General features: G+C 39.7%; 1 long non-coding RNA gene across 1 annotated transcript; it reads right to left on the bottom strand.

The window, feature by feature from the left end:
• Positions 1-2,932: 2,932 nt before the first annotated feature.
• Positions 2,933-6,157, bottom strand: LOC100999668. The gene is made up of 2 exons (XR_646426.3): positions 4,515-6,157; positions 2,933-3,690 (listed from the first exon to the last, which is right to left on the bottom strand). It is a non-coding gene; the product is annotated as an uncharacterized LOC100999668 (long non-coding RNA).
• Between the last annotated feature and the right edge of the window lie 6,838 nt (positions 6,158-12,995).

Below are 12,995 nucleotides of genomic sequence, written 5' to 3'. Positions count from 1 at the left end.
TGAACATTAAGAAGGGCACAGACTAAAATACAAACATCTACATAGAAAAATCTACGGTAAAAAATAAGAAACAATCGTCTAATATCTCTGAAACATAGAGCTTATAAACATTGATTAGAAAAACATGAAGATTTCAGAATAGAAATGGGCAAAGGACACGAGACAACTCACAATAGAGCAAATATAAATAAAAAACAGATGGAAAATGTTCATCTTGTTACTTAACAAAGGCAGAAGTGAAACAGCAGTAGAGAATTTTTCTTACTATCAAGTTAGCAAAAATGATTTCTTTGCCTAATCATGTTCATAAGAGCACAATGCAACAGGAAATCTCATACACTGCTTGTAGGAGTATAAAACTTTCTGGAAAGCGATGTGCTGTTTCCTAAGAGGACTCCAAGTGTTTATATCCTTTGACCTAGTAATTCTACTTCCAAGAACTTATCGTCAGAAAGTAATTTAAAAATTCCAAAATATGGACATCGTGCATAAAAGATGTTCATTTCATCACCGCTTATTTAAAAAAAAAGTGGAGGCACCCTAAATGCCCACTATTCATTTCAATATTTTTTGAGTACCTAGTATCTGTCAAACAATGAGCTAGAACAGAAGCCAAACACAAAACAGATATGATTCTTATCCTTCCAATACTGGGAGGAACTGCAGGCTGGGAGGTGATATACATTTAATTAAGTAATTATTACACTTGCTACAGGAATGCATAGCAGAGGGACCTAACCAGAGGGGGTGACATTTAAACTAACTCGTGAAAACTGTGTGAAAATGACCAGAAGAAGGGGATGGCAGACACAATATTCTGATTAATACTTCAAGAAGCAGGAACAATGGGAGTAAAAGGATCTTGCTGTTTTGAAAAAGTATCATAATGTGTTCCAGAAAAAGGGAACAACATATTGCAAGTCTAGGAGGGAAAAAATTTGACCTAAATTAAGAGTGTGCTCATATTTCTTAGCGGTGATGAAGAAAGTCCAAGCATCTCTTGGGAAGATTAGACCTAGCAGGAAACATAGTGGAGTTGCTTTCCTCCTCTTCTGATTAATTTCACAGGTTTTCCACATTTTTAGTTTAAATGTCACCTCCTCTGGTTAAGTCCCCTCTGCTATGCACTCCTGTAGCAAATGTCATAATTACTTGATTAAATGCTTATCTCCTCCAAGACTGTAACTTCTGCAAGGGTAAGAATTATATCTGCCTTGGGGATGGGCGTGGTGGCTCACACCTGTAATCCCAGCACTTTGGGAGGCCGAGGATCACCTGAGGCCAGGAGTTCGCGACCAACCTGGCCAATATGGTGAAACCCCATCTCTACCAAAAATACAAAAACTTAGTTGGGCGTGGTGGTGCACATCTGTGGTCCTAGCTACTTGGGAGGCTGACATGAGAGGATTTCTTGAGCCCGGCAGGCGGACGTTGTCACAGTGAGCCAAGATTGCACCCCTGCACTCCAGCCTGGGTGACAGAGTGAGACTCCCTCTCAAAAAAAAAAAAAAAAAAAAGAATTGTATTTGCCTTGTGTTTGGCCTCTGTTCTAGGTCAGTGCTTGACACATATTCGGTGCTCCTCATGGAGTTAGCGAGAGACCTCCCACCAGGAAGCAGAGGTTTCCCACATGGGAGGATGGCTATGTGGCGGTGCTGAGGGACGCTGAATCCGACGTGCTGTGTCTTGAATTCGTCAGTGAAGACATGAAGGCCTGGCCCATCAGGAGGACAGCTCCCACCACAAGGGAATGAGAAATGGTCGTCATCTATGGTCTCGGCCTGTCAGGCTCCAAGGGTTGTGGTGAGTGTCTGTGTATGCGCTTATATCTCCAAGAGAACGGGAGTGTCATCCCCAAACACGAATGAGGTTAACTTTTCTAAAGAACATTGGTTAGTGGCCAGGCACAGTGGCTCACACCTATAATCCCAGCACTCTGGGAGGCCGCGGCGGGTGGATCACTTGAGGTCAGGAGTTTGAGACCAGCCTGATCAACACGGTGAAATCCTGTCTCTACTAAAAATATGAAAATTAGCCGGGCGTGGTGGCACATGCCTGTAATCCCAGCTACTTGTGAGGCTGAGGCAGAAGAATCGCTTCAACCCAGGAGGCGGAGGTTGCAGTGAGCCGAGATCATGCCACTGCACTCCAGCCTGGGCGACAGAATGAGACTCTGTCTCAAAACAAAACAAAAACAAAAAACATCGGTTAGTGTAGCCAAGAAAGATTTTGTACTTAAAAAATAAATCTGTTGTCCATGCAGTGTGTTGATGAAAAAAAAAAAAGATAGTCTTTGTTACAAATAAGATATTACATGATCATTAGTAAGATTATTTATGAAGAGTTTGTAATAATGTGGGAAAGTGGTTATGATATAAAGTTAAGCAAAAGAAAAAAGTAAATGCCAAATTATAAAAATAGTATATTGTTAGCTTTGCTTAAACATATATATACGCACACACAATCCACAAAAAGCAGGAATATACTTCAGTCTGTAAGTGGTGGTTATCTCTGAGTGATATTTTATAGGATGTTCCCCCGCTTTTTTTTTACTGTAATGTACATTCCAAATTATTTGATTAGTATATTTTACTTTTACAAATGGTGATTACACATTTTAATAGTTTCAGAATGTTAAGATCTTAAGAGACTAAGCTTAGTTCTACAGCTAGCATATAGTAGCATTGCATAAATATTCTTCAATCAATTAATGAAGTCATCACTTCATCGCAAGAGTGTACATAAAGTATTAGAACTATTAAAATGTTTGTGTGCACACCAGCCCCATCAATTCTGAATAATGCCCTATCTGCCATAATTATATATTCTTATTTTTGGGGTCCTCATTCCTTAAAGCAACATTGATGTTTCCTTCATTTCTTCTCCCCAAGCACAGAGCAAAAAAAAAAAAAAAAAAAAAAAAAGTCATTTATTGTTTTAAAATCTTCATTTATTTTGGGATGTCACCACGGATTTTTCAGGTCTTAGACATATAAGCATGCATTTCTACTTTTTTAGATTTTGAATAATGTAGAAATCTAGCCAAATTAATTGAGAATACTCTATTGAATAAATCTACAACTTTACTTCCAAGGTCCTGTTAACTTAAGCTAAAGATAAAAAAGCAGCAACAAAGTGCCGCTGTTATCTGGTTAAAACTGACAACTGTAAGATGTATGGATGATTTTCTACAAGTTTAGAAACAGGAAACAGTGCTTGCTGCACTTGCCACAGGGCATATAAACTGAGAAAGTTATGTAGAAATTCAAGATCAGAGGATGAGCACAAGGATGATCTTCAAGAACAAAACAGTGAACAGAGACCTTTGTGGTGGCAAGCAGTGACGTGAGGTTGTGTTTATGTGAATACAAACCCTCTCCTCCCAAGTCTGGTGACTACAGTGTTTTCTTCCCACCGTTGTTAATTGTGGAAATATGGTTGTCACTATTAACATATCAAACAGAAGTCTTGATATTATCTGCAGCTGGTCATTTGTTTAGGTTTTACCCGCAGGGAAAGTCTGGTGGCAGCCAGCCCCAGGACAGCCACGCGTGACGTGCAGAAGAGTCCTTGTTGTTCCCCCAGAGAGGATGATGATGCAAGCAAACGCCACGCCTGATCCCTTCGGGTCTCCGTGGCAACAAGGCTGCTTGTCAGACCAGATGATAATGATCCATGATCTGGAAGAGGCTTATTCCATAACAGGAGGGAGGTTTCAAAGGTAACACGTCAATAGCAATGCCTCGGCAACAGCTTTTTGTTATTGTAGTCGACAAGGACAAAAAGAGGACAAGGCTGCCAGAAGATATTGCATATGGAACAGAAGATTCCTGCCCTGGAAGAAGGCTAAGTTAGAGCCTCTCTTTATCTATAAATGATCTGTTGGTTAAACAGAATACTTCCCTTCTGAACATCTCAGCACCTCAGCAAGAGAACTTCAAGTCTCTGCTATTTAGACATGTTATTTGCAAGTAAAAGAAATCAGGGAAGTAATAGGAGGAAAGCTAAGAATGAAAGGAATTCATCACTACTGCAAGTTTGTCCCTGAAGCAAGGCGAGTCCTTGCCCATCTGGCTATGCCAGCTTTTTTTTTTCCCCCTTCCTAGACCCCATTTGGGATTTTGTTGGCATATTTGCTTGGGTGTCTATCTCCTCTGTAGTTCCTGAGGTCAGGATTGCAGTCTCTTTTTTAAAAAAATTTGTTTCTATAGTGCCTGGCAAAGAAAAGAAGCTCCATCAATATTTACCAGTTGCTGGTGGCAATGGTAGTGGTAGTTGTATAGAAGTGGGGAGGGATAGAAGTATAGCTAAGTGATGGGACATTCTATTTCTACACCTTGTTTAACTGTGGAGGTCTCTGGGATTAGCCAGGCTAGCCAAGATTGGGACGTCTGGTGTCTTCTCCAAGAGAGGCAGAATGAGCCTAATGTTCGAACATGGGCTCTGGAGCCAGACAAGCCAGATTAGAATCCCGACTCTACTCCAAGCAGTGTGAACTTTGGCAAGTTACTTACCTTATCTGTGCCTCTGTGAGGATGAAACAAGTTCATTAGAATGATGCCTGGTACCCCAGAGGAACTATTAAGGTTCAATTGACTCTGTTTCTAGTATTACTGCTCAATTTAGGAAGAAAAAACGTGCAGATGAGGAGAGCCTTTTGCTTCAAATTTTGAGTTTCACATTTAACCTTGCAGTTTTATCCCTGGGGAGCTTCTGTTGGATGGAAGATGAATCTGGTATCTAAGCTTCTCCTTAGAGCTGTCCTTTAGACCAGTGCCAATCCCTAGTAGTGCTTCTGATTTCCTGCTTATCTCCTAAGAACGTAGGAGTTAAGTCAATTCAAAAGAAAAGATAAGTGGTCCAAACAAATCCATACTGCAATCCACTGTCCATGGGGCAATTCATTTGCCCTTGAATTATTATTATCTCCCTTACCAGATGTGCTTGACACTTCTGATCTTGAGCCATGCTGGGCACCATGGCAAATTTTGATATTTGGTATCAAATATCAGAATATTTCATATTTTTTCCTTGATGCTTTTGAAGACACCTCCTCCATAACCACGATCTCTGACCAACACCCAAAAGGCTGAGGGGAACTAAAGCCAAGTTAGGGAAACAATGTAAATGCCTGGCTGATTAACACATATGGATGTCCAGGGAGTTGCTGGGTCTTCTCACCTCTATCCTCACCTGCCGTGAGCACACAGTGCTCCACGGATATATTAAAATTTGAATCAGTAAGTGAGGAATTTTATGAAGTGCCCTCTTGAAGCCAATGGAATAACGTCATCTATAACCATAAACCAGCAGCTAAATATTACCTAAGCACAGGACTCGGATTCTCTTTCATTTAGACCACCTGAAGCAGGTTCTCTTGCAACTGCAAAACAAAAGAAGAGAGAGAAAGAAAGACCACCATTGTGATGGTTTCCAGATAGGCATAATCAAAAGGTTGAAAATGTCTACCAAGAATATTAAGTCATTACGACAGGTACCTTTTCTAATTAAAATTGTATTCCCACTGCAGCTGCATCCTAATAAACTGAGAGGCATCAGCTACCTTATCTTTCATACCATCTGTAAGTATGCTGATACACATATGTATACTATATTTGTATTATGTATAATATCTATATGCTATATGTATATATAAAGTATAGACCTTAAAAATTATTTCAAAGTCACACAATCATCTGAGTCACATAAGCACGTAGAAAAACAGATAAAGGTATGTTATGTAACTCACCTCCTATATCCAGATAAGTTTTCATTCAAACAAATACAATTATTTGATATTTTTACCTTGATGCTTTTGAAGATACCTCCTCCATAACCACGATCGGGAATGGTCTGTATTGTAGCAGTCAGGAAGTTCTTTTTTTTTTTTTTTTTCCAAATAAACTGCTTATCTTAGAATAGTTTTAAAATTATAGAATTAATGTAATTAGTACAGTAATGGTACAGAGAGCTCCCTACCTAATACTGAGTTTCCCCTATTGTTAACATATTACATTAATATGGTACCTTTGTCACGACCAATGAATCAGTATTGATACATTATTTCCTCAGTTTTTTCCTAATGTCTTTTGTCTCTTTTCTTTTTTGAGATGGAATCTCACTCTGTTGCCCAGACTGGAGTGCAGTGGCATGATCTTGGCTCACTGCAGCCTCCACCTCCTGGGTTTAAGTGATTCTTCTGCCTCAGTCTCCCAAGTAGCTGGGATTACAGGTGCCCACCAACACACTCAGCTAATTTTTGTATTTTTAGCAGAGATGGAGTTTCACCATCTTGGCCAGGTTGGCTTCGAACTCCTTACCTCAAGTGATCTGCTTGCCTCAGCTTCCTAAAGTGCTGGGATTACAGGGGTGAGTCACCACGCCCAGCCCCTACTGTGCTTTTTCTACTCCAGGATCCCATCCAGGATACCACATTGCATTTAGTAGTCATGTCTCCTTAGGGCCCTCTTAACTGTGGCAGTTTCTTGGACTTTCCTTGGCTTTGCTGACCTTGATAGTTCTGAGGATTACTGGTCAGGTATGTTGTAGAATGTCCTTCTGTTGGGATTTGTCTGATGTTTTTCTCATGATTAGACTGGGTTAATGCATTTGATGGGAGGGAGACCACAGAGGCCAAGTGCCATTCTCATCATATCATAACAAGGGTGCACACTATCAATTACTTGCCAATGTTAGGGAGTTGTTTTTAAGGTCAAAAGTAAATTCCTTTTGTTAAAGCAGTGGTTCTCAAAGTGTGGTTCCCCAGATCAGCAGTGTCAGCACCACCTGGAACTTGTTAAAAATGCAAATTCTTGGCTTTGTCACAGGCCTACTAAATCAGAAACTCTGGGGGTGGAGCCCAGCGATCTGTCTGAACAAGTCTAGGTGATTCTGATGCACCTGGAGTTTAAGAACTGTCGTGTTGGTTGTCTAACATGTTTGGCTTCGATGTATAAAAAGAATTCTCCTCAGTGCCCATCTATTAAGCCAGTGGTTCTCAACTCTGCTGCATTTCACGAATACCCATACCCGGGCATATATCCCCAGAGACTGATATCACTGGTTTGGGAGGGTGTCTTACTGAAAAGTTCCCAGGTGGTTCCAAGCCTAGACAGGGTTAAGGGCCCTCAGCTAACAGAAGTCTCCCTCTTCTACTCATGCTTTCCACCCTTCTAAGCTCTCCTTCCTTTCCCCCTTGGCCTTTGGAAGAATGGATCAATCAGTAGCCTGGTTTCTTAGAAAACATCAGAGAAGGTTTAATGCTATAGAACTTCAGGTTGGTAATAGCCATAAAGGTCAACTAGTTATGTGGTTTTAAAAGTTTTTTTTTCAGCAGACTCTTTCTTCAAAGAAAATCTTTATGGGGAAACCCAACCCAATACAGAAAAAGAGAGAAAACCGAGTGGCTCTGAGTGAAGGGGAAGGGACTTGAGGTTGCTTCCGGTCCTCCTGACACTATCTAGCCATCACTGAGCTAGTTCAGCCTTCCCAGTCAATGGTTGTCCACCTTCTCCTTGATCATCTCCCGCATCAGGGGCTTCTCCACTTACCACGCCACTTCCATTTCAGTACCAAGCATCAAAACTTTCTTTCCTTTGAGCCCCAATTGGCTTCCCATTGATTATCACTTCCTATCACTAATACTAGTTCCTTTCCTGGTGCTAAAGAAGAGAGATAGAGAGTCTTTCCCATAAAAAGCCTCTTTTTATATCATAATTTAGGCACCCTGCTCCCTAAACAGTGGTTCTCAACTGGATTGTGCACTACAATCAACCAATGCACTTTCAAGAGTCTCACTGCCTAGGACACATCCCAAATCAATCTGGCAGTGTCTCTTCACATGGACCCAGGCAGACAAGAACTACATACAGCGTGGCTGAGGACCAAGCACCTTTGTCAGAGCCTCTCCCCTCACCCCCAGGCCAACAGGGACACCCTCTTTCCTAACAATTGACACTATTCTGAATCTCCTCATCAATCCATCTGCTCCCTTTAGAGAATGCTCCATTATCCAGATCAAAAAATAAGTCATAATGGCACAATTTTCACAAATAGTTTTTATAGAATGAACGCAAAAAGTTTAAGCACTGGGTTGATATAACACCAAATTCTTTCTTTCTCAAGTTAATTAGAATAAAAAGATACCTATTTGTTTGTGACTCAACAATCCAACTTCTACTCCAATGTCCCCCTTCCCCTATACTGGGGAGATTGTTCAAATGCTCCTACCTTTCCCGGAGCAGAAGCGTCTCACAGCTAGTATCCCTGCCCTGCCCTTATTAAATGAGAGATAAATGATGTGATTGGTTTTTTGCGACTGCCTTAAGCAACTCCACCCAGATGGCCCAGCTGTTTGTTTGGTGAAGATTTCTCTCTCCTCTTCTGCCCCCTCTTTCTGACCCATTAGTCAGAAAATAACTGGGCTGTGCAAATGTAGGTTGCGTAGGTTGTCAGGTTCACCAGCCTCCAAATGGCCTGTCCCGAATCCTCTTAACCAGTATTTCCAGAATGAAGTTAAGATCATGCAGGCCATTAGCCAAGGAGTTTAGCTAGAGAGGGCGGGGTGAAGCACAATCCATGCTTTGAAGTATCTCAAACACTCACCGGCCAATGACAATTACTTGTCTCCACTAGGCTGAAGAACATATTTCAGTTGTTCCTATCTCCACTGAAAAACTTGCCTCCTCTGTATGACATGACTCATAGTCATTAAGTCCAATGTGGAGCGCAAAGAGGTTGATGTTTTCCTAACCATTGTATTCTAAGTCTCAGTCAACTCAACCAACTGCACCAAGTTGCAGTACATTGCTGAGGTAAACATGGAATTGTGCTGAGAGTTTTGTCTTAAACTCATGCCATCCATCTTCAGCTGGACCCTCGATTCTCTCTTATAATCATTTTACTTTTCCTTACTAAACTTGATACTCTATGCCCCACAATAGTGTTTCAGAACTTCCTTCCAAAATTTCAGTTTTCTCATCTTTAAAATAAGGATAATCATAGCATCTACTTAGTAAGGCTGTTCTCAGTACCTAATACATGCTGTTACTATTATTATATGTTATTATCTATGCTAATATTATATGACATGAATAATGAAATAATGAAATAATATTTTCTACTCATCTCAAAGTTAAGAAACTTTTTTAGTGTCAGCTTTATACTGGTTATTCTGTTAACATGACACTTTGACATATAGCCCCTAAGATCCCAACTCCCTTCCACTCTCTTTCCCTCATCTTGTTGGCCTTCTTTCTTGCTAAGATCATGGCAAGTCCATGGAAGCCCCTCAATGTTCCCCTGCATCTCAGAATTTCTCCATGTCATCAAAGTTCCTGTTTTTCTTTCCTATTCTCTCTGAAAACCATCTCTGCTCTACTCCACAACCCTGGCCCTTCCCACACTAAGTAGGTGCCCCAGGGAGGATTTCCCCTTCAGCTCCACCTACGAGCTCTCAGCATGCAGCCCACAAAGTTTAAAATTGGGTCCTTACTCTTGAAAAAATGAAAACAGAGTCGAGGTGCCAAAAAAAAAGAAAAGAAAAGAAAAAAAAAGAAAACCTACAAGATAGCTCATAACAAGTGCCAACTGAGTCACTCAGAAAAAAGAAAAAAAAAGAGAGAAATGCCACTACCTTCAGCAAAAGGGAACCATTGAACTCCAGTTGAAACAATACTATTCCCCAGAGGGAAAAAAAGTTAACTCCAAAAATTTTGTCATCATATTCATAACATTTTAACATCTCATCATTTTTATAAGGCAGTTTCACAAAATTATTTTGTTTAAACCACTTAGAGAGGTAGATTAAGGAATATTCTGCCCATTTTACAAATGAAGAAACTGAGATGCAGAGAAGGTTTAGGAGAATTCCCAATGTGGGCAGCTAGTAAGTTGTAGAGCCAGGACTTCAATGTGGGTCTTGGGAGCCCCTCTCCCCTGCCCTTTCTTGTAGGCCACATTGACTTTCTGCTGGAGGACATCACCATCTGTTCATCTACCATGATGCTGGAAACTTAGCATTATGTTTTCACATCTGCCCATTACAACTCTAGGCGGTCAGTCTAATTACCTGCATTTTAGAGGTAAGGATGACTTTGTGAGGAGGGGGAGTGGAAGGAGGGAGTCTGTTAAGTAAGTAGCCCAAATCCTACTGCTAAAAAGCTCTAAAGTTGGCATATAAATTCAGGGCTCATGAACCTGAATTTTATTTATTATTTGTAAGAAATTGTATTTCTTACAAATTAAGGATTTTTTTTTTTTTTTTTTTTTTTTTGCCTGTGAGAGCAAAAGATAACACACACACACACACACATACAAAATGAAAGCTAAGTCTAAAACAGGTGGTTGTGACAGCAGGAAAAAAATATATATATATATATATATATATTTATATATACACTCACGGTTCGGCAACTTGTCAGCCAAGCCTGGGCCATAAAACAGGATAAAAAAGGTTTGGTTAATAGCCAAAATTACTCAGCTATTCTCATAAATGCTAATTATTAAGTTATTTATGAAAGGAAAAGGATTTTCATTTGATTGTCCCCTGGCTTTTGTTGCTCTCTAAGATAACATAAATTTCCCTTCCAGGACCCCTTCAATGATTAAGGTGCATAGCTGTGATCTATAAGCCTATGCAGACCTATCATCCACATAGATCAGCTCTGACAAATGATTTGATGGCTTATGTTTTTTCAGATAAATTCAATTTTTTGTATTTCATTGGAATGTAGATACCTATAAAAAGTACCTTAAGTAATCTGAATCTTGAGATGTTAGAAACATTTCTTCAGGAAAAAAAAAAAAAATACCCACCAAGGAAGTTATAAACCAACTTAAAGAATAGGTGTTCAACAAAATTAATAAAACTAAAAATACTTAACATAATACAGGAAAGTTTATGGTAGGGACTTGATATGGCAATCTCTTTGGAATTTTAAGTATAAAATGTTTCAGTGGGTTGATTGTCAAAATTCTAAAGCATGACAATAATTTTTTACTGGGTACAATGTACTTTTATGAGGATTTCTTCCTTTTCTCCCCCCTTTTTATGTTCAGTCAGACCTGGTTGATGACTATGACTCAGATGATAGACAGACTACTTGTGGTTTGAAGGGTGTTGCTTCAGAATTCTAATCTCTTTTGTCATGGACCATCCCTGGGGATTCCAAAGTATTACTAGCCTTAAAGGAACTCCCCCTCCTCAATAAACCACAGCTCCCAACAAGAAGTGAACAACTTCTGATAGTGAAAATGGGACATTTTAAAAGAATTAACTAATAGTAAAACCAAGTCAAGAAAACGCTCTCTGAAATGCGTTATTTACCATATTAGGAAAAGATGCATGAAGAGAGACAAAAGTTTTACAAGCAGTAAACTGGATTAATTCTGTGAAAAACTAGCTAACCAAACACTTGTTATTATTGCTTTTCGCCAATGTATTGGAGGAGTGGAAAGAGAATAAATTATAACTCACCTAAGAACCAATTACCTCACTTTTGTGACTCATACCTAGAGAAAACAATTATTCCTAGGAATCCCTTAATCAAATTTAAGTCCAACAAACATCTATGTGTATCTACTGTGTGACACTCTCTATTGACAAGTACTGGGGAGTAAGGCCAGGTCTTTCCCTTCAAGAAGTTTACTATTCGGTGGAGGAGTTCATACTAAATTCACAAACCTTTTAGCACTAATCAGAGTTGTTATGTATTACTACCTGCTAGTGCTTAGCTCTGTCCTCAAAATAAATAAATGAGAGAGGATCCAGGGGCACATGAAGGCCTCACACAATTCAAGTTCAATAGACTTCCTTACCACAGGCTTCCATTTGTAGTGTTATATTTATTTTCTCTTAATCCATTGCGAGTAGAGGCATGTATTCATTTATTAATGATGTTACAAATACAAATTACTTATTTGCAACCCAGAAACTTAAATTTCAAAAAGTAAGCGACTGATTGGATCAAAAAAGGGCCTAAAAATGAAAAGGGTGCTGGTCAGAATATCGGCAGAAGCTAAAGTTACAGCTAATTCAAACCAAAGATTTCCAAGATGCTCCCTTAGCACACTGAATGCACAGAGTGAAAATAGTGTTGGAGTTTGCAGAAACAGTTTTTTAAGAAAAGGCATTATCATATATAAAATACTCAACTTTTCCTTCAAAATTCCCAAGTGGAAAAGAATTGGGGACTTTTTAAAGAGATTTAATGATTTGGCTTGATTATCCAACATTATTCAATTGCTATTTGACTTAGTATGTTTTGTGTTATTATAAAGGCATACCTGAGACTGGGTAATTTATTTTTAAAAGAGATTTATTTAGCTCACGTTCTGCAGGCTGTACAAGAAGCAAGGTGCCAGCATCTGCTCAGCTTCTGGTGAGGGCTTGTGTGCTGTGTCAAAATATGGTGGAAAAGATTAAAGGGCAAGTAGATACATGCAAAGAGGGTCAAAACCGAAGGGGTGTCTTGACTTTATAATAGTCCTGCCCCTCAGGAACTAATCCGTTCCCCACAGAACCAATCCAGTCTCAGGAGAGCAAGAGTTCACTCAATTCCTTGAAAACAGAACTGATATGGTTTGACTGTGTCCCCACCCAAATCTTGTCTTGAATTGTAGCTCCCATAATTCTCACATGTTGTAGGAGGGACCCGGTAGGAGGCAACTGAATCATGGGAGTGGGTCTTTCCTGTGCTGTTCTTGTGATAGTGAATAAGTCTCATGAGATCTGATAGCTTTATAAAGAGAAGTTCCCCTGCACATACCCTCTTGTCTGCCACATGTAAGACCTGACTTTGTTCCTCATTTACCTTCTGCCAGGATTGTAAGGCCTCTCTAGCTATGTGGGACTGTGAGCGAATTAAACCTCTTTCCTTTATAAATTACCCAGTCTCAAGTATGTCTTTTTTTTTTTTTTTTTTTGAGATAGAGTCTCACTCTTGTTGTCCAGGCTGGAGTGCAATGGCATAATCTCAGTTCACCACAACCTCTGC

The sequence above is a fragment of the Papio anubis genome, chromosome 6 (genome assembly GCF_008728515.1).
Source record: "Papio anubis isolate 15944 chromosome 6, Panubis1.0, whole genome shotgun sequence".
NCBI lineage: Eukaryota > Metazoa > Chordata > Mammalia > Primates > Cercopithecidae > Papio > Papio anubis.
The sequence above is the reverse complement of the archived record's forward strand: the minus strand, read 5'-3'. Positions and strand labels throughout refer to the sequence as shown.